Source organism: Vespa crabro, chromosome 7 (genome assembly GCF_910589235.1).
Source record: "Vespa crabro chromosome 7, iyVesCrab1.2, whole genome shotgun sequence".
Lineage (NCBI taxonomy): Eukaryota > Metazoa > Arthropoda > Insecta > Hymenoptera > Vespidae > Vespa > Vespa crabro.
Window position 1 is genome coordinate 3,325,770 of NC_060961.1, and position 22,040 is coordinate 3,347,809.

The window sequence follows — 22,040 nt, forward strand, 5'->3', positions numbered from 1 at the left end:
AGGTGGAACGGGCTGCCCTGACGAAAAGAAGGGACGCGGCTTAAAAAAAAAGACATCTTCGAGATGTAATTAGCATGTCTTCTTCGCACAGTGTTCCTGACAATGCGTGCCTTAATTAGTATACATTTCTCTGTGTGAACGAGATGACTGGTTCCTTCCATTCGAGTCAACGACGACGTTGATGACGTCGATGATAGGTCACATGTCCTTTTATCCTTTTCTCAACATTTTACTTCCAATAAATAGGGTAATATAGTTCATGTGCATTGTTTACGAAGCATCTTTGCGTGTTAGAAATGTTTCGTCCATTTCCTCTCTTTTTATTTTGTTATCTTATCATTTCTTTTTCACTCTGTTTTTCTATCTTTTTTTTTCCTCTCTGTACAATATATTTACATGCATGTGTATATATATATGTATGTATGTATGTACATTTCTCTTGTTTCTTGTATCATTCTCATTTTCTTCTTCAGTTTTCTCTCTCTCTCTCTCTCTCTCTCTCTCTCTCTCTCTCTCTCTCTCTTTCTTTCTATGGCTCATTGGCTTGCTTCGATACGCAAGGCTTATGCGACGTCGTTGTTAACGCACCACGTTCGAAGACTCTCGCAACGCACGAGAAGCATTATACCTATCGATGTGAGGGACACGCATGAATTCGCACCTATCTTCGTCTATGCTCTCGTAACACTCAGCGTGTGCCTTTTTACCGAAGCATGACCGTTAGAAATTCTACAGTTAAGCGCGTCCCTTACGCATCATTGCTGATCTTCGTTGTTCCGCGTTCCTTTTACGATTAGTGACGCGTCGATAACCCGATAAATGCTTTTTCCTGATATTAACACCCAATTAAAATTCTTAACATTTTAGAATGAAAAATATTATTTATAATCGATAAGAGAAATTTTGTTCTGTTCTGTCCCAATCGAAATATCATTAAAAATTTTCTTGAAATCCTTAATACTTATAAGTTAGAAAAAGAAGGTTAAAAATGTCCGCGCGCATACCTCATCTCGTTCCCACGCCTTAGTAGTGACTGCGCTTTATCGTCAGACGTCAGCGAGTTGGAGATCGCACGCGCACGCTATGACGCATTAACGACTCTACCTCGATTCGCAATTACCGTGCGAGCATCCACTGCCATCCTCGAGGAGACAATTGTAGGGTAAGAGATAGATAGAGATGAGAGAGAGAGAGAGAGAGAGAGAGAGAGAGAGAGACAGAGAGAATTGCGATGGGGCAGAAGGAGAGAGAAAGAGAGGGAGAGAGAGAGAGAGAGAGAGAGAGAAAGAGGGGCAATGGAGGAAAAGAGGTATCGTTAGTAATCGCGATTCGCAGTCGCTGACAGAAAGCATCGTTGACTTCCGGGACGACGTTAGTTTCGCGTTCGTCCTTCTCCGATAATAAATGCCGACGAAGAGAAAAAGACGGATTTGCTTCCCATCGAAATCGAACGATCCTGACTGCTTATGTAAGGGACAGAACAAACGAAGGTGGGGTTGTATCGCGTCGTAATGAGAGGCTAAAGGATGGAAAAAAGGAAGTATACATATAACAGGAGAGCTTCGCGTGTTTTGTAACGAGTCTCGCTAACAGGAAAAGAGATATTATTGACGAATTGATTAAGAGAGTAGGCGACTTTTATTATTTCCTTTTCTATTTCAATCGCTTCGAGAGTGTTATGCAAGTTTGACGAAATGCGGGAATGACAAAAAAGGAAAATGATTATCGATATCTTATATAGATGTATATGTATCTATATTTTTCTCTCCCTCTCTCTCTCTTTATATATCTATCTATGTGTCTATCTATCTATCTATCTATCTATCTATCTATCTATCTATCTATCTATCTCTTTCTCTCATTCGTTTAAGAATCAAACGTGAATTTAAACAACGAAATCGCGAGTTATACATTCACATACGAAAAGTGCATCTGGGTCAATGCCACGATTTAACGCTTCGAACCTTTCGGGGATTGAACGAATATTGAAATTGCGGGAATGCAACGAACTTTTGCATAATGAGTTGGCGACTAGCCGCGATCGCGTTCCTCTCCTCGCGTACCGTAAACGAGCACACTCTCATACGCAGACACTCGTAGACGCGTACGTACGCAGATTATCGGCCGTAATATACACACGTACTTTTGTTCGCGTGCATATTTTGCGCACACCCTCGCACGGGCACGAATATTTTCATTCGATTGCGTTAATTAAACTCGCTGCCAGGCAATGACCTTTGAAGTTCAGCATCACGCGCCGTGCGTACACCAATTACCGATATTATTAATTGCAACGAGTTCCCCATTTTCAAGTTTGCCATTTGCGACGCGCCTACCACGTTTTTGTTCGGGAACCTTCCTTTACGTTTTACCCCCTTCTATCTTCTTACAATATAAGTACTACTTTTGACGTCGGCGAATTCATTAAATTTTTTTCAAAATTTTTCTCGCTTCTGATCTTTCTCTCTCTTATATTGTATATCGACTGAAATGTTTGTATTTATTTTTGTTTTTTCTTTTGTTTTTCTTTTTTCTTTCTTTCTTTTTTCTCTTTTTTTCTTTTTTTGCGTTGTAACATAATTTTTCTCTCGCCTTATTGCCATCTAAAAGAAGATGCTCGAACGAAATAATAAAAATTCACCGTAGACTTATCTTCACCGCAGATATATATTTTGCGGTGTAGGTTTTATCCGATGATGCAAGAAAATTCTACTGGGAATTACCTTCTCGTTAAATTACGATAAATTCCAACGCGGAAACGTATTAAGAGGGGATCATAAAAATATCTTCTCGTTTGTCATGCGATAAATCGTTCATCGAGGACGAATTAAATAAGTTTGCGTAAACAAGAAGCGGCAAACATTAAACTCGTATTTCTCTCTCTCTCTCTCTCTCTCTCTTTTTTTTCAAAAGTCTAACAAACAAAACGCTGAAATATTTTTTATAATGATTTGAAATGATAAAAGTGGCTTAGCATACTCCTACTTTCGAATCTTTTATCTATCCACATTTCTTTCTACGTGTCAGTTAATCGCCGTAAATTTGTTAATCGAAAAAAAACTTTACCAAAGGAACAAACGAACAAAGATTCGGTGAAAGGAGGCGAGGAGGTGGGGGGGGGGAGACGGGTGTGATACGCTTAATGGAGAAAAAAATTTGAGATATCTTAAAATGGGGAAAAAAATTAAATTCAACTCGATCGGTAGTGGCGAGACTAAAATAATCCTACTGTTACAAAGGCAGGAAGATAGCTAACGATTTCAGAAATATTCGCGACAATCCACTTGTTCCCGATTTTCGTTCCACTTTCGTCTACGTCATCGAAACGTATCCTGTTATGAGCGCGCGACCGCACGCCGTTAGGGTGAAGCACTTACGGTACAATGAGTATGCAAATAGGCAGGCATTCGACTACATTTGTTTCAGTGAGTTTAGGAGTACGCGTTCTTCTCTCTCTCTCTCTCTCTCTCTCTCTCACACTTTTTCTCTTTCTCTTTCTCTTTTTCGACGAAGAAGTTGCTTCTTGACAAGGGTCATAAAAGTATACCACGTTACTCCCGAATCTTTCAAAAACAAGGGAAGGCCGCGCCCTTTACCCTCTTTTATTACCCCATATTCATTTTCACGGCAACCATAGAATCGTTCTTTAAAGTACCACCACAACTCCTCTGTGAATCTTCGTTTCTTTTCTCCCCACACCATGACCCGCCAAAAATTTATTATCCGGCTCATAATTGTATGTCGAATTTTTGCCGATTAAAAGAAAAAAAGAAAAAGAAAAGAAAAGAAAAGAAAGAAAAAGAAAAACGCAGGATTCTGCCAAACTATCTAATTTTAACTAGAAACCGACGAATTAACAGAGCCGAATTGTCCTATTCTCCTTTATTTATTTTTTTTTTTTTCTTTTTTTTTTATGAAATGATCATAAAATCGATATTATATTTAGCAGAGAAAACTTTTTTCTGGATCTATACTTAACGTACATTTATAGTTCGCTCGGTACAAAACAATATTTTTATTTTTAGAGATACCGAGCAAACATCGAACATTTTGCCCAACCGTGCAGTTAAAAAAAATGAAAGAAAACACTTGGATCTCCTCTCTCTCTCTCTCTCCTCCCCTCTCTCTCTCTCTCTCTCTCACTCTGTGTCTCTCTTTTTTTCCGATGAACACTGTTACATCAACGTAGGAAGGAACATTTGAAAGTCTAAGTTTGAACGTGCTGTTTTGACACAATTCTCGCAGACTCGAAATTTTCGCAAATTTGCGCGGTACCTTCGAAATCGCAAGGCCGTCCCATGAGATTATGCTCGACGATCGTGACGGGTAAAGTTCTTCGTGCGTTTCTAGACGACGACGAGAACGACGACGAGAACGACGACGAGAACGACGACGAGAACGATGTGAAGGAGGATAAGACGCGTCACGACGGGGCCGTCGAAAACTTCTCAGAGGATTCTCTAACGTACAACGGTGGCCGTTTGGGAGTGTAGATTCGCAATTCACCCTCGACACTTTGCCAAGATATTATGCGATACTTCTGGCATATAACGAGCTTGGATGTTAGTGAGAAAGGCCTCTTGGAAAAGACATTCTCGAATGTGCTCGTTTGGACGACAGCCCAGATCTTTCCCATCTTTGTCTACTTACAAAAGGGTGTTAAAAGAAATGATTCATTATTCGGTAGATACGTTGTACTAATTAAACTCAATAAGAGATGTTTAATCAGCATCATTTAAAATATTAACACACTTCCATCCATGCTTGTTCCAAATAATTCACATTAATTTAATTAATTATTTTTAAACGAATTTTTTTTTACACGCTTTACGTTTAATTCGAAACTCGAAAGGATTTTTCACTTTGAAATCTGACTTTTATAATATGACGAAGGAAAAGGATTTGTCAGGTTAATTTCCCAGGTCCGATTTTTCTCTTTCTCTCTCCCTCTCTCTCTCTCTCTCTCTCTCTCTCCCTTCACGTCTATGTATCGTATCCTATCTACTCGCACTCGTTGTCCCTGAAATTCCGATGAGAATCGCTGCGTAATCAGAGCGCACTACGCGACTGAGTGTACACGCGAACTTTGCTAACGACCCAAACGATTAAGTCTCTACAATGACAATCAAGGTTCACTGGAAAAGTGAGTAGCATTTTTTTCTCTGTTTTCTCCTCTCCTCTTCTGAAATATGCTATGAGAAAAGAGAGAGAGAGAGAGAGAGAGAGAGAGAGAGAGAGAGAGAACGCACGTGGCAGTCGAGGTGGTAGTTGGAAAAATTGCTGTCGCCAGTTTTTTCTCGCTTTTATCGCTCGCGAATGAGGGTGAGATATTCACGTTGGCATGCCTATTTCTCTCATAGTAAACCGATAACGTTTGATAACGAAATATCGAAATCACTATCAACGTTTTTGAAAAATGATAAAAATATTTAAGATCGTCAATAAAATCATCGTACAATTGTCCTCGTCGATAAGTTCTTTTTCTTTTTTTCGATCTACTAGATTTTATTTGTTACTTTATCTTTTGTTAAAATATAAAAATATATTACATATGCCATGGATATATCTATCAAAATGTGTACGTATACTTTTCATTGTCATACGATTTATGTCATTGTCTCTTTACATTTATTTCGTTACGACGTTTATTCACTTACGACGTTTGTAGATTCGAATTAAAACATTGCTAGAAGCGAGATATGCTTGTGATGAAAGTTCGAAAGGAAGATGGAGAATGTGTTTGAAAAGAGAACTTCGCTGATCCGTCGGGACACGGAACTGAATTCGTCGTCGCGATGACTAACACCAAGATACTCCTGATTACATTAAGCGAAATATCCATGAGTTATCTCGTCATGAGCGAAAAGCTTGCTTTCCGCTTCTTCAGACTCGGAAAAACTTTAGTCTCTATACGGTAACAGGAACGACGGTTTCCGAGATCTGACTTTATCCTCCCGGCAAATTGGGTTTGAGAAAATTAATTAAGAACCGGAATGTTATGCGGAGCACAGAAGCTAAGATCGCGCTTAACGGAAACAGAAAGTTTAATTCCAGTCGATCGACCCTTCGTCAAATCCCTACCTCCCTTTCCATCTTATTTTTCCTTTAAAATCTCTAATCACAAATCTAAGATCGAATTAGCGTTAGAAATTTGAAATATCTTTTTTTTCCTGAATGAAATACGATTTAGAAGTAAATTTATTATGATTTAAGTAACTTATTACAAGACGATATTCTCTTTCAACACCAACAGGATCATTTTTTTTTTTAAATAAAAGTCAGATATGACTTATGAATGTTTTTCGTGGGAGAACAAATATTGAAAAAGTAAGTTAACGATAAGCGAAGAATTCTAAATTCGAAACTGTCATAGATTATATGCGTCCGTGAATATGTGCTTGCCTTCACTGAACCTTTATATAATATAAAATAAACATATAATCGTATATACATAGGTATATACATCGAACAATCCGCTTTACGAGGCAGATGTTGATAAGGGGTCACAGCAACGACAGACTCGGGGACAGTGACAGCTGCCCCGTATTGTTCGACGCGTTTCCTGATTATAGGTCAAAGGCCTCTTACGCCGTTCAAAGAATCGTCGAAAGATAGTTGGATCTCCTTCTTTTTCGACTTGAAAGTTCTAATGAAATAAAGGATTGACAAAAATCCCAAATTTTTATAAAATTTTGTGAATGAAATCATAGACGGACACAACGGATCTTTAATATTTTCTTTTTTCTTATCCATTTCCGAAGTAGCATTTTTGTAGATTTTCAAAAATCTACAAAATCATGAATATATCATTCTATGTTGACTTATGCGCGCAATAAGTTATAGATATTGATATAATAAAGATATGTATATATGTATATTCCAATTTTCACTGTTTGTATTTGTACGGTACTAGAGTCGATAGATAAGGACTTGAAGTCTAACCACCGAAGGTCGTTTCTACTGACTTGACTGTCAGACTTCTCGGTAAACCGATTGTATATACGATGAAGTACTCTCAAGGACGAATTTTGCATAAGTGTAATGATAAATTTTATAAATGAGAGTTTATGATCTTTAACTCTGCATTTGAAATAATTGAAAAAGAAAAGAAAAACTATGAGGTGTCAGGTTTGGAAAATTTTAGAAACTGAAAATAAAAGTGCAGAAAATAACCGTTTCGTGTTAGTTGAATGCAATTTTATAGTATTATCGTTGGTTAAAGAGACTTCACATCGCGACGGTCTAAAATCGAGTAAGTAAAGTAAATGCAATATCAATAAATGAGGTTGCATTCTGACGGCTGAATTCTCGGCAGACAAATACTCAAGTTGGAGTAATAAAAATCGAAACTCCTTCTTTTTTTTATTAGTATCTTCAACGCTACATCGTTCACGTTTAGAGATAAAGGACTTTCGAGGTTTTCGCAATTTTTTTTTTTTTTTCGTTATAAGAACATCAAGTTAAAAAATAAAAAATACAATAAAATAATACAAACCAATAAGGATATTATGATGCGAACGTCGTTCAAGTTTTTATCATCGTTTCGCTGTGGCACAAGTACCACAAAGATTCATTGTTTCGTGAGTATAAAACAATAAGGGACAGACATTCTGTAAATGCACGACCAGCTACGAGCACACGATAAAAACTTTGAATCACGAACGCATCGCAAGATAAGGATAATCAGGAATGTGAGAAAGAGAAAAAAAAAGATAATACCACAAAACAAGACAGAAAAAAAATATAAACTATATTTCGTAACAAGGATGTGAGATAACGAAAGTGAAACAACACTGCTCACGTACACAAATAACATACAGGCGCACGCAGAGATAGATAGATAGATAGAGAGAGAGAGAGAGAGAGAGAGAGAGAGAGAGAGAGAGAGAGAGAGAGAGAAAGAGAAGAGACACACGTATAGACCGTATTAGCTGCGCATTGACAATCGCGATGAATAATGGAGGGGTCAATTAAATCTCAATTAAACACCACCGAATAATACGAAGCACGGCTCTTTTCGATGTCGCTCTCGCTTTATCATCGAACCGTTTTTTCTCCTTTCTCTCTTTTTTTTTTTCTTTTATCATTGCGATCACGTTTCACTGAATTCGGCAACCGGACCGTCGGTCTTTCCGATTTACGTATGTCCATCACTTGAAAAAACAAAGAGGCGTTGAGTTTTTTTCCGATTAGTTTAAAATATGTTTTATAAATAATATATGTATTGCTGTTTTTTAGAAATAATGAATATCAATGCGTCTATTCTGTTGTTAATCATTAGAGGCGACAAAACTTGGCGACGTCATTGGCTCCTTCATGTTTAACTCGTGCGAATTCCAAAAGAAATAATTCACTGATTCAAAAAACACCTTAAAAATTTGGAAATGCTCAGAACGAATCATCTTCAATCACGAACGCGACCAAGTTTCGAGGACTCCGCTGAATCACGCTCGTTTGATATCTCGGAGAACTGGCAAATAACTTAACGAGTTTCCCAAAATGCGTGAGATCACTTTCGCAGAGGGGTAGCTTCCAAAGTGTACGCTGCACGAAACTTTACCTTGTCTTCGTAGGCAGCCGCGTTATCCCGGTGAAACGACACACGTGCACACTGACACGCGAGCGTACGATAACGCGCACAAAATCTTTCAACTTGAGATAATAAAAATGAGAAGGAATGTCGTTTTAAACGATGAGACGTTCGAGGCATCGAAGACACGAACGTAAGACGAATGTCACGAATATCACACTGGAAAAGGATGTTTCTATTGGTATACCCGTAATCGTAAAATTTTCTGAAGTTTCTCGTAGCTCCAGCCGAGTCCCAACTTATTTTCTTTTTTTTTTTCTCTCTTTAACTCTCTCGCCCTTCAATCGTTTTGTTCCAACAACTTGTCCCGTTCGTCCCGTATAATCACTCGCGTAATGTTAAGTAATTATGTTAAGTGTCTACGGTAAGTCAACGCGATATAAAAACACGATGCTATCCCGTATCGTCATATCGTCCTTCGCGAGAATCTTATCACTTCGCTCGGCATCATGTCCGAGAAGGTCTAAGGAGCCCTCTTCCGAGCAGCAGCAAGCAGCGTCTTTCTGTAAGGGCGGCCAGCGACTACTATCACCAGGAGCACCACCACTACCACCACCTCCACGAGCAGCAGCACTACCACCACCACCACCAGCACCACCACCAGAACCACCACCACTACCAACACCAACAGCAATCAACGTCTTCCCGTCGCAACACCATACGTCTTAGCGTCTCAAACGGCTTGGTCCCGTTCGTTCGTTTGGTTCCCGTTTCGTTCGGACAACTAGACACCTTCTCGCGAATAGGACGTCAACCCACGACGATATTTCTGCTTCTTCTGCCGACGTTTCCTCTTCTTTGTGCATGCGTGTTTGGAGACGCCGAAAAGCTTTGCTTTAGCGTTTCACGAACACGATAATACGCGATGATAGATACGCGTGTTTTGCTGCTGCCGTTACGATTGCCTTTCCTTCGCTTTCTTCTCTATCGCTTGATCCCTTTGTAATAAGTGCACGAACGCGCTCACACAAAATCCTTTAATATCCTATATCCCGTGTCCGATCGTTTGTATTATGCGTGTCCTTTCGTACACGGGTACATGCTTTTGGATCTGAATATATATATATGTATGTGTGTATGTATGTGTGTATATGTATCTTTGTATCTATATATGTATACATGCTTTTGTAAGTATATGACGCGTTAGTGTGTGAATGTGTGTGTGTATATGTGTATGTGGATATGCGGTGGACGCGCGCGCGCCCCCCGTGCCGGTCCTTCTATTACAAGGTGTACGCGTCTTAAGTGATTTCGGCCTGGCTGGTCAGCCCGGCAGCTCCGTATGATGAGGCCGCCGCTTTGCTACTGACAGACCTAAAGACCACCCTAACCCTGCAGTCGGGGACGACGAGGGGTTCCCCACCCCCGTACGTTCTACGTACGTGTGTCTACGTGTACTCTTCTCTCTCTCTCTCTCTCTCTATCTCTATCTTTCTCTCTCTCTCTCTCTCTCTCTCTCTTTCTCCTTCTCACACTGTCTCTTCGTTCGTCTGCCTGTGTGTGTGTACGTGCGTGTGTACGCGTGTCGGAGAGAAGCAGTCGCGAGCGAGATAGGAGAAAGCGAGAAAGCGGGAAAGAAGGAGAGTGAGAAAGAGAGGGAGCGAGAACGATATACCGATAACTCGTGTGAGTGAGAAAGAGAGAGAGAGAGAAAGAGAGAGAGATGCCCGCGCCGTGAGGGTGAAAGAGTAAGAGCGAGGGAGATGGAAAGAGAATGTGTGTTTCAGTGAGGGTGAGCAAGCGCGCGGCAGAGTGAGAGAGCGAGTGAGCGAGATAGAGAGAGAGAGAAAGAGAGAAAGAGAGAGAGAGAGAGAGAGAGAGAGAGAGAGAGGAAGATAGATAGAGATAGAGAAAGAGAGAGAAGAGACGATATCACCCTCCTCCTCCCGCGTGCAAGGACCGGAGCGAATAAGCAACCCTTAGCACCCGATGCCACCTCCACGGCGGCGGCGCAAACGCACTCCTGCCTCCGAGGGTAGTCTTATCCCCACCAATTCTTTCGTAGGAGAGCGAAACTGCCACCCCTCGTCCACCCCCGGTCGGACTACCCCTCCGCATACCACCGGCGTCGCCACCGCCGCCGTCACTACTACCCCTCCACTAGTCTCGACTCTAACGTCGACGAGGAAACCCCTTCCATCTTCGTTGGCAACCCCTTCTTCTCTCGCTCTCTCTTTCTCTTTCTCTCTTTCTATATATATATATATATATCCGTTTCTCGCATTTCTCCTTGTTTTCTCCTTCTTCCTCCATCCATTTCTCTCTATCTCCCTCTCGGTCCTCCAGCCGACGCGCGGAGTCGTCTTAAGATAAAAACACGGACGATCGGGTTTTGCAGTTAACTCACTCACCCTCGCTACTCGTCACACCCCCCATACCCCTTTCTCCGATCGCGGCCTGCGTTCCTTTTCATCCCACTCTCCTTCTCGTTCTCTCTCGTCTACCTATCCTGATCTACACACCAATCCCCCACTTCTTCGTCCAGTTGTCCCTTACAAGCAAGCAACCTCGACTCACCCCGAACATCTTTCTCTTTCTCTTTCTCTTTCTCTTTCTCTATTCTCTTCTTTCGTCTCTCTTTCAACTTCCATCCTTCCCACCCCGTCAGTTTTCTCTCTCGTCAGCTCGTCGAGACTTTCGATTCTATCGGGGGAGATAGGAGAGCGGATGCAAGTTTCACTCGTCCTCCCGCACATTTTTTTCCTCTCCTCGAGCATCGATACGAGGAGTAGTCGCATGCCGACTCGTTTGTCTTTATCGTACCGCTCACCCTTCGAACCCACACGAATACGCATTCTCGTTCCTATAGGCTAACTCACCAACAACAACCTCACCCTTCACCGTACTGAACTCCCGCTGTGAAGGACAACAACGGAAGCGACCTTGTACGCTCTTGCTGGACAACCGCGCGTCTTTTCTACGCCATGAATCTTTTTTAAAGGATAAAAATTTTTTTATTAATATATCGACATTCCCACGAAATATTGTTTGATATTATTATAACGTCTACGCATCCACGAATCTTTGTTATTTTCGAATTCGTTCTAACTGAATTCCTATTGTAAATTTCAGAGGGTTGTACGTTATTAATGAATTCCAGCTTTGGCGCACTGATGATTACGGATATATTTATAGGGAATCCCTCTGATTTACACATATATGTTTGTGCACCAATTTGCTGGCATAAGCACGATCTAGAATATCAGTATGGAATATATCGGTTGTTGATGAGTTAAACGTTTCAATCGGAACGATTATATCCATGACAATAGGTTTCTCCAAGTTGCCACGTTATAGCATAAAATAGAATCAACGATTTGATGTAACGCGCGAATGGCAAAGCGGAAATTGCGGAAATAAGACTACGAAATAGCATCAAATTGTTTCTATGAACACGTAAGCGTTTTCGAAGACTTGGCTCTTAATGATCGTGTAATAATTTTAATTTTAAATTTAATTACGAAAGAGTTGATATCTGTTATCAGATATTAACATCGGAATATCCTTTACAGCGTCAAGCGTATGAATTAGATGAATTCGAAGAATCATTCGTAAACTCGAATTCCGAATGAAAAATATCAATGCGAACGAATGCCAGCACACGAAATGAGCATTAAAATAAATGACGCGATAAACCGAGGCTCGTGCAAAGTCTAAACCTGTCAAACACCTCTCGACAAAGCTATCGCTCGTTCGTTTAATTATATTCCAAATATTTTCGAATGAAATCGAAATTGATGAATTATTCTCGATATAAAATTAACTTTCTCTGAAATCTCGTTATCGTTATAGGTATACAAATGCGAAATGCATTACGCCGCGATAGAAAAAGAAAAAAATAAAATACGAAAGAATGTCGACGTTGTCTATCGGTCCAAGAGGCAAAGTCGTATTCGCACGAGTGAGAGTATACATATTCCATTGTGGTGGGGGATGTATCGAAACAAATTTTTACATGGGTCAAGCTTGTCTGCGCTTTTCGAAGCAGGCAACTAGTCCCACCCCCCCACCCTTACGGCACCATACCCCACTACCGATCGACACTCATTTATACTTTTACCACCTCCCCGTTCCTCCGGCCCATCGTGGGGATTGTTTATGACACGATTCGTTTGATTATTAGCTGTTTATACGCGACCATCGATCGAACCGCTAACTGCCATGCGACATTACGCCAACAAAACAGTACCGGTTTGCATTTCGATAAAGCCTCTTCCACGAACGTATGCTTCTACCCTTTCCAACCCTTCCTTTGCGTATCTCGTAAAACTGGTTTTGCCGGATCTCTTCGACGAATTTGTACGATACGTCGAGTTCATTTTAGTTCTCCGTGAATGTTCTTACGACTAACATCATCTTTTTCGTTCATTTAGTTTTTAACTAACTCTTAAAAAAAAAAGAACACAAAAAAGAAAGAAAAAAGAAAAAAAAAAGAAACCTTATTTCGATAGAAATATGTTTTGTCTCGCCGCGAAACACAACATGTTACGTTTCTTCTTCTATCTAAATATCATTCTCGACAATTCTAATACCAAATTTATCTAACATGTCTCTCTTTACACGCGTAAAAATGTTAAATAACTATATCGTAATTACGTTCGTTGACGCAATGTCACAGTTATAGTTGAGGAAATAGTTCAGTGCGGTGAGATAACGCGCGTTGGATATGTTCAGTATCTTATATTCTCGATTTTCCGTTTACGAGGATGATTCATCGTACGAATAATTAAAATATTTCAGATACTGAATATTCTTTTATACGTGAATGTTGGCACGAAAAAAATTGTCATTCCTTTCGAATGGATATCCTTACGTTTTATGGTACGGTACCGTCGGCACAATATGTGACGCGACTGCTTCTTCGTCCGACTAAAGCTTACCCGTATCTACTTAGGAAATGTATTTAAGAAGTCGACCGAGTAAGAATTTTTTACGATATTTTTCAAATTAGCATTAATATTTGAACGTCAATCAAATCGAAACGATACACGTTACTATATGTTTTACTATCGTAAAACATTTACTATGGCCAATTGTTAATCACCGAAATATAATACACGATTAAAATCAAATTTGTTTAAGAAATTAATTTCAATGTATATGTATTATCTTTTATATAATGAATTTTAACGAATCTCTAATGAAAGTTTTTAACTTGTACGAATCCCTATCGTAAATTTTATACCAATATTTCTTTATAAAGAGAAAACGATGTAACATTATGTTGATTTAAAAAGCGCTCACAACATATTCGACGACAATAATAATTTATACATTAGATTTCGTTTTCTTCTATTCCTACTACACCGATCTACTCACTTGGAGCACACATATTTATTTTTATGATATTATTTTTTTACGATATCGTTAAATGTCAGACTTGTGAATATCACACTGTCACAAACGACGAACCGCTTTTCTTACGATATTTTTATACAAATCCGTTTAATGTCTATAAAAACCGTTATTTTAATCATCACTATACACACACTTCACCATCACCATCACCTCTAAAGACTTTTCCCTTCGCTCAAGGAGTAGCCCTTTTAAGGAGAAAATATCCGCAATGGGCCGACAAAGAAGAACGCAATAAAGCGACCCCACGATCATCGACGAATTTATATATCACTTCCTTTTCCTTTTACTAATACAAAACGTAAACCAATAATAAATACTTTTTCATGAGAAAAGTATTATTAGCTATAATCATTGGAAGCAATATATCGTGCGAGGAAAGGACGATTGAAATAAGTATCATCGTGATAACGGCTTAACGAATCTTTACAATTCTTCCTTCGTATAATGTAAACTAATTAACAAAATTAAAAAAAGCGAAAGAAAACAGATATGACACGAAGAAAAAAAAAAGAAAAAAGGAAAAACTATTTTCATGCTAAAACTTCATGCTATTGTCTCAGGACGTGGATTCGAAGGATCGCGACAATTTTTCAATTTAAATTGAAAGACGGCATTACTTTTCGTGCGAGAGAGAGAGAGAAAGAGAGAGAGAAAAAAAAAGATAATTCGAAATTTTCAAAAGATATTTTTAATCCACGACTATTCGTCGATCGGAAAACGTTATCGGAGAATAGTCTCGTCCTGAGATTGATCATTCGCGTTGAACGTAATCAAATCTAATAAAGAAGATTGAAATGTAAGGATGAATTACGTAGAAGAACGAAGGAAAAAGAATGAATAAATGAAAGAAAAAAAAAGCAAGACGATACATTTATAAAATATAACTTTGTTTTATCCTCGAGAACTCACCTGTCTTTCGCGTCGATCCGAAGAAGGCGAGCTGTTGTCGAGACTGTCACGAGAATACGAAAATCACAGATCGGTGCACAACGTGTCGGGATCTTCTCTCTCTCTGTCCTCCTTCATCGGAAAGTATCGTCGTCGTTTGATACGCCAAAGATAACGAGAACGCGTAAGGCGTATTAGAAGAGATGCGCCGGAAGCTATCCGTGCTCGCTTCCGTGAGACGACCAAAGAAAAAAGTGTTTCGTAGAAGTGGCGCGCGCGCGCTTGTCGGTCGAGTTTTTCTTCCCCGGAGACGGCGTCCTTTTCGAAAGAACCTATTACTTTCTCGTCCAGAAAAAAAATTGTAACCGCTATCCGTTCGTCGCTTTTTCCTCTTATCCTTCCTTCATATGGTATTCTTTTCTCTTGCGATAAATATTTTTTAAATACAATTTTGGGCCTAAACTTGTATGTACCGATACGTTCTTTTGATTTGACTTCTTTCTTCTTCCTCCTCTTCTTCTATTACTTCTTCTTCTTCTTCTTCTTCTTCTTCTTCCTTTTATATTTTTCCCCGTTGATTTATCGTACGCGTGTATCGTTTTACTCTTTCTTCTTTTCTTTCTTTCTTTCTTTCTCTCTCTTTTTTTTTTTTCCTTTACTTTTGCGCTTCCTCTTTTCTTATCTCTCTGTTTTTTTTTTTTTTTTTTTTTTTTTTTTTTTTTTTTTTTTTTTTTAACTTTTTTTCGTCTAAAGTTGTTGCTTCCTGTTGCTGGTTGAGTTTTTTTAACTTCTTTTTTTTTTCCTTTTTATTCTTTTCTCGAAACAATATGTACAAATAGGATTTTTCGCGCGACGTGTACGATTACGATAAACGACGTGGACGAGGATGAGAAGGAACAACGAGGGCGGCCCCCGGGGTGCTCGTCTCTTTTCGCGTGGGGCCCGGCTGATGAACGTGGCCGATGAGCGCGCGGCTAGAGAGAGCTTGGGCTGCGTGGCAGAGCGCGAACTTGCGGGCTTGCGGGCGCACTGGCGCACACACGGCGCTCACCACTCTCTCGCACCGCTCTCTCGCGCACACGAGCCGGCCGCGGTGTAGGCGGAGAGAGGAGAAGCTCTCCGCCGGCGGATGCTGTAAGCCAAAGGGAGAGAAGCACGCGCCGCGCAGACCGTCGCCGCCGTCGCCGCCACCGCCGCCGCCACTGCCACCGCCACCGCCGCCACCGCCGCCGCCGCCGCTGCTGCTGCCGCCGCCGCCACCGCCGCCGCCGCCGCCGTCGTCGTCGTCGTTTCTCCCTCCCTCTAATCTCCTCACCTCCCTTGATTCTCCTACATCTCCGATAGCCCGGACGGTGGCGCCTCCGACGTACGTTCCGCAAACCTCTCGACTCTTCCTCCGCCTCTCGCGATTCCTCGTCGTGAACACTCTCGGATGAAATCGCTCGCTCGTCGAGAGCGACAATGACGGAGATACGAACGAACTTAACTTCGCGCCTTTTTTCCCCTACCCTACCCTCGCGACGACTTTTTCTTCGGCATGGTCTTCATTCCCTTTTTATTATTTTCTCGAGGGAACGTTGGAGATGTTCAATTCTCTTTTTCCTTTCTTCTCTTTCTTCTCTTTCTCTCTCTCTCTCTCTCTCTCTCATTTCTTTTTTTCCCCTTCTTTTTTCAGGAAATACTACAGCTTGTTATCGATGAATGAATTTGGCTTTCTCTTTCACGATCACAGGGCAATAATTGTAAGGATTTAGAAAGGGTTGTAGAAAATATCATGGCAAATGATGTAACCATTGAAATAAGAAAATTATCTATCTAAAATATCTATTTATTTTGAAATAAAGAATTAGCAATTTTTTTTAGATCATTTTCGTTTAATGACTTGATACGTAACACTTTTCGAAATAGAAATGAAAAAATACTTTACGCGATAGTCGAAAAGAGAGGGGAGAGAATCAAAAAAGAGATAAAGAGATGCACGAAGGAAGGACGCACGTTCTCCCTTTTAATGAGTATTACGAGTCGAATCTCTGTCGAATCTCTGTCGATGAAAGAAAATCTCCAAATACTCCGAAGAAAAATCGATTCGATTGTAGTATTACGTCCTAAGTGTTGTAAGGTTTTCAGATTCATTTATATGTTGATGAAAAGGGTTACTGGACAGTGGCGAGCTCTTGCTTAGGTGGTCGCTATTGGAACTAAGCTGTTTGGGTTCTATCTTCTCTCCTTCTACTCTTATTCTCATCTCCTCCTACTTCTCTGATGCTTTAGAATCATATCCTTCTTTAGATATCGATCGTTTTTTCGTACACGTAACTTTATGCATTCGAGTTTGAAGATTACGTGATATACGTATGCTCTTCAATTCGAGATAATATACGAACATGTAGTAAAAGTTTCAATTGAAAATATTTTCTATTAACATTTATGAAAAAAAAAATAAGGATCGTCATTAATATTAATTCAATTGGGTTAACATTATTTTTAATTATCATTCGCTGTCATGTAAGAATCAATTATGAGACCTTCCTTTCTTTTTTTTTTAGCTTAATCAAAGTGTTTACATTGGAGGCAGTACGACCATCCGGTCTAGTATAAGGTGGTCGTTCTTTGGCATACAGAGAAAAGTGCAGCGTCCTCGCTCCCCAACGTTTGGACGCAGCTGCGCGCGATACCCGATCAGTGGCCGGTATTTTTATTCGCAGATTTTAAGGTCACTTGTTGCTTGTTTAGTTATGTCGGATCGTATACACGCTACTGGCCCCACCACGGTATTGGTAGGTATGTGGGCGCGAGCGTGTGCGCCGGGATGCTCCCTCTCTCTCTCTCTCTCTCTCTCTCTCTCTCTCTCTCTCTCTCTCTTTCTCACTTGCTCGCTCTCGTAACGTGCATGCCGTACACGTGGGGACAAAGCGAGTTGCGAAGATGTATGTGGTGCATCGAGAGTAGGTGCACGCGCGCACGCGTTCACACACCTACTTGCATACGTAGATGTGCCATCGAACCGATAGGTGGACGGCCTGTCGATTTCATTTCCCCCCCTCCAAAACGACCCACAGAAGAGTAGGGAGAAAGAGAGAGGGGAGTAGAGCGTTCTACTGTTTTTTCCGGTTTTTTTGTTCCTTTTTTCCAAGGGTGTTCGTGTTTCTCGTTGTGGTTTTTTTCGGTCAGCTTTCGCTACTCCCGCGTCCTCCTCGCTATCCTTGCTTCTTTTACTATCTGTCCACGTATTCGACTTTCCTTCTCGACGTTCGCACGCGCGCACACCGATTCTCTTTCTTTTTTCTCTTCTTTTTACTCCCCCTCATTTTACCGCGAAGTTCTCTTTTCGCGTTCGAAAGTGAATCAGATCTGTCTGTTACGAATGTCGCGTAACGATCTTCGGTTATCTATCGAGGACCTTCATCGTAATTAGACGTTCTTTATAAAATATTCATGGATCGATTAACTCTCGCCGTTATCTTCTAATTAATATCGAGAATTATTTTTACTCTAGTAGTACGTAATTAAGAATCAAAACGATCGTTTGAGTAAATTTTTTAATTTTATAGAAAAAAAGAACAAAAAAAAAAAAAAAAGGAAAGAAAAGAAAAGAAAAGAAAACGAACGAAAAAAAAGGAAAATGACTCGTTAAAGAAAACTGATAGGAATTGTCAAAATTGAATGAGTAACAAGTAAATTTTCTTTCCTCGATATATTTTACGTACCAAATCGTTTTCATTCGTATTTACGCAAATAAACGTGTTTAAGTAACGAGAAGGAAACATCAATAGATATAGAGTAACATAGATACACCGGCTGAACCGAGCATGGTCGCACACTTGCGGGACGGTTGATTTGCGAGCGTCCAGTTCCATAGATCGAGCAGATCGATATCGTCGACTCCCTAGAGTCAGTCTTTTCCGCCTTCCTACTCAATCAAGCTGGAATGTATGTGATCTGTACGCGCTGTGTGACCCAAACCTACGTGCCGATCTCGATCCCGAGACTCGTCGAAAACACATGGCCCTTTTTAAACTTTAAAATACCGCTTTTGCAATCAATGTTGAAATTTTAGAGCAAAAGATCCAATAACTTCTTTCTATATAAAATTGTTCGTTTCTTCGATATCACATTAATAATAAAAAACTTTTTCTATTTATTGTAGCACAACAAAATTTAATGAAAAAAGTTACATCAAACAATAATTAGTATAATAATTATTACAATATATATATATATATATATATATATATATATATATATATATATTGTAATCGAAGATACGACGACCGAATTATGTAAACGTGTAAATCTGGAAATCTCGAGGCGGAGCGTTATGCATCGACGATCGATAGAAAGTACGGCAATGCTCGTTGATTTCTCCGCGACGATAAGAGAGAACGATAATTGGACGCACTTGTATCAGCTTCATCTGGGATACATACTTAGCAATAGTAACGTTTCCACTCATATCTCGAATCTTTGCTGCCATTTCCATGATTGCTCATCCTGTTATAAGACATTTTCTCATCGATCGTCTATAGTTTTTTGATTTCAATCAAATAATTGACGATTAAAGTTCTCTTTAAAAAACGAAATCTGTGGATTCTATTATATTCGCTAATTTTTTGTTTATAAACATTGACAATTAAATAAATGTTTCTAATAAAAGATATATCTAAATCTTTAAATATTAATATTAAACGCTATATTATTTATCATTCTATATTAGCAAATTGTGAGATCGGAGATCAGATCGATTAACGGATACATCGTTCACAATTGTCCTCTTATCGCGCCACGGGGATTTCGATATATCAGGACGATAAGATCTCACCAGATAAGCATCGCACGCTGGATTCCTTCGAGCTGTGAGGAAAAGTTTCGGTCTATGGATCCGAAAAGTGACGGACCAACATGAAAATGAACGGAACGTTTGGACTGTTAGCTGCTGGTGACAGCCACGGTATTAACATTCCTACTCTGAACAGAAACTTCGAGCTCGATGATGTGCCAGAAATACGTACATATATACGCGCGTGTGTGGAAATTCAAGAATACAGACACGATAACCCTTGTGCGAATATCACTTGTAACTCCTGTTCGTGGGACGAATACATTCATGCACACAATCACACAGACGAAGAACGTCTCTACGGTGGAATATCGGGGGAGCTTTCGTACTCGTTTCCCATAATAATTCCTCAACGTAGAATGACGCACACGCGTACACACGTTTGTGAGAAGGTCCAGCTACGTTGGTTGAAAGCTACCAGTTCAACTTCGTTTCTCTCTACTACCTCATTTGCCCTCCTCCCGTAAACCTTTCTCTCTTTCTTTCTCTCTCTCTCTCTCTCTCTCTTTCTCTTTTCCTCCTTTCGTCTCTTCCCTTTATACCTTCTCTCGTTCTCCCCACTTTTCTCCTTTTCTCTCTTCCTTTCTATCCATATCTCTCTCTCTCTCTCTCTCTCTCTTTCTCTTTTTCTCTTTCTCTCTCTCCTTTTCTACTCAGACTGCAGTCAAACGGAATCCGCTCAACCTTTGACCGGGCCGAATTAAAGCTTTTAACTGTCGTATTGTTTTTGATGGCTCATTTTCTCCCGCGAAATTGTTTTCCATGCCTCCTCTGACCGTACGTTTTAGGTGGAACCATGTCCCATGTCCCTCGTTTTGGATCCTCGATCGTATCTTTTTTTCTTTGGAGTAACTTTTTGAAAAGCTTTCGCTTGAAAATTTGTTCTATTTAATATTTTTAAACAATATTATTTCGAAGCACGCTATTTTTCCAATATTTCATACAAAATATTAGCATATCGAAAATAAAATTCATACATGTAGTTCCTTCCAGAAATGATTTGGTATAGTTATCTCCTATTCTCCTATCACATTCTGGGCAAACACATTCTCCGAATGATTCCGTGGTGAGAATCCGCAACACGTTCCAACCAGGCATAAGCACGTACAACGTAGAAGAACGTAATTATGTTCATTACGTACATGTTTATTCTCTTAATCGTTCATTTTTGTTCAATTCATTAGACGCAAAAAGCAAAAAAAAAAAAAAAGAAACAATGAAAAGCCAGAGCTCAAAGTGTATTTTGAATTAAGGTGACGAACACAAAAAGAACAGGATTTTATTCTCCATAGGACCACTTTGCTTGTTATTCTCCAAAGTACCACCCGTTGACTTAGCTGGCAATCAGTTTTACGATAAAGGACTTCCTTTGGTATAAAACGATCTTAAGTAAGGTAGGTGCGAAGGAAGGTGCCTTTAAAAGATGTCCTTGGAAAAAAACGAGATTAATGAATGCGCAACGAGAACGGTATGGGTGTCGGTTGGACGTTTTCTTAAAGGGCAAGTAATTACGAACAACACGAAAGAACATCCGGCCTTTTAAACGGGCGAACTTTCTTGAAGAATTTAGATCTCTTCTAGAAGACTGAGTACTTTCCGATGCGTGACCAGGCTCCCTTAGTTCGTTGTCTCAAGTTGGGGCCCCCTACAGGTGCGAGCCAACGGATCGTCGACGTTGTCCAACACGCATCCTGTATGTTTCGCCCTTTGTAGCTCGCCTTTAACGCATTGCTGCTCTTTCTTAACCGATTCTCCTTCGCCTCCACGCGAGTTCTTTATCTTTCAGGACGTTACAACTGTCATTCGGCTTACTTTCCAACGGACTTTCGAACGGACGTATGCGGATAATTCCTTAAAATCTAACAAGTTTGATATAATTCGTGATAATGCACTAGATTGGAACGTTAAAAAAATTTCATACAATTGTTTTATTAAGAATAGAAATAGAAAATTTAATCGAACTGTAGTAAGTAAGTATATGAAATCGATCGGTCTTACTTCTCTCTCTCTCTCTCTCTCTCTCTCTCTCCTTTCCTATCTCTCTCCTCCCCTATTTCCATAGTTCTAGTATCCCCTAACTCTATTGCCGTACCTAGTAATGGTCTTCTTCCCTTCTTTACTCAGATATCATCAAAATTCCTACAATTTGGCTTAAAAGAAACGTGGCGACGACATCAAAGATATTTTTTCCTTTTCCAGTTATAATCAAGCTTGCGTATCGACGTGAGATTAATATTCAGAGAAATAAATATTTATTTTGCGATCAAGCAGCAACAGGTAGTAGGCGGCGATGTAATTAAAGCGCACAGTTTAAACATTATCTGAACAACGTTTTCAGCTTGCTCGCTTTCTCGCTCGCTCACTCGC

The 22,040-nt window shown here is 40.0% G+C and overlaps 1 protein-coding gene across 5 annotated transcripts in view; it reads right to left on the minus strand.

Annotated features, from left to right (window-relative positions):
- LOC124425560 (uncharacterized protein DDB_G0286105-like) overlaps positions 1–16,033 on the minus strand; it is an 88,556-nt gene extending 72,523 nt beyond the window's left edge. For 2 of the 5 annotated variants that reach the window (XM_046966067.1, XM_046966066.1), the window contains exon 1: positions 14,858–16,033. The gene's annotated coding sequence lies outside the window, so the exon portion shown is untranslated. Of the gene's footprint in view, positions 1–8,560; positions 9,877–14,857 lie in introns of those variants that run through there. The other 3 variants (XM_046966063.1, XM_046966068.1, XM_046966065.1) reach the window with 3 other exon arrangements.
- Positions 16,034–22,040: the final 6,007 nt, after the last annotated feature.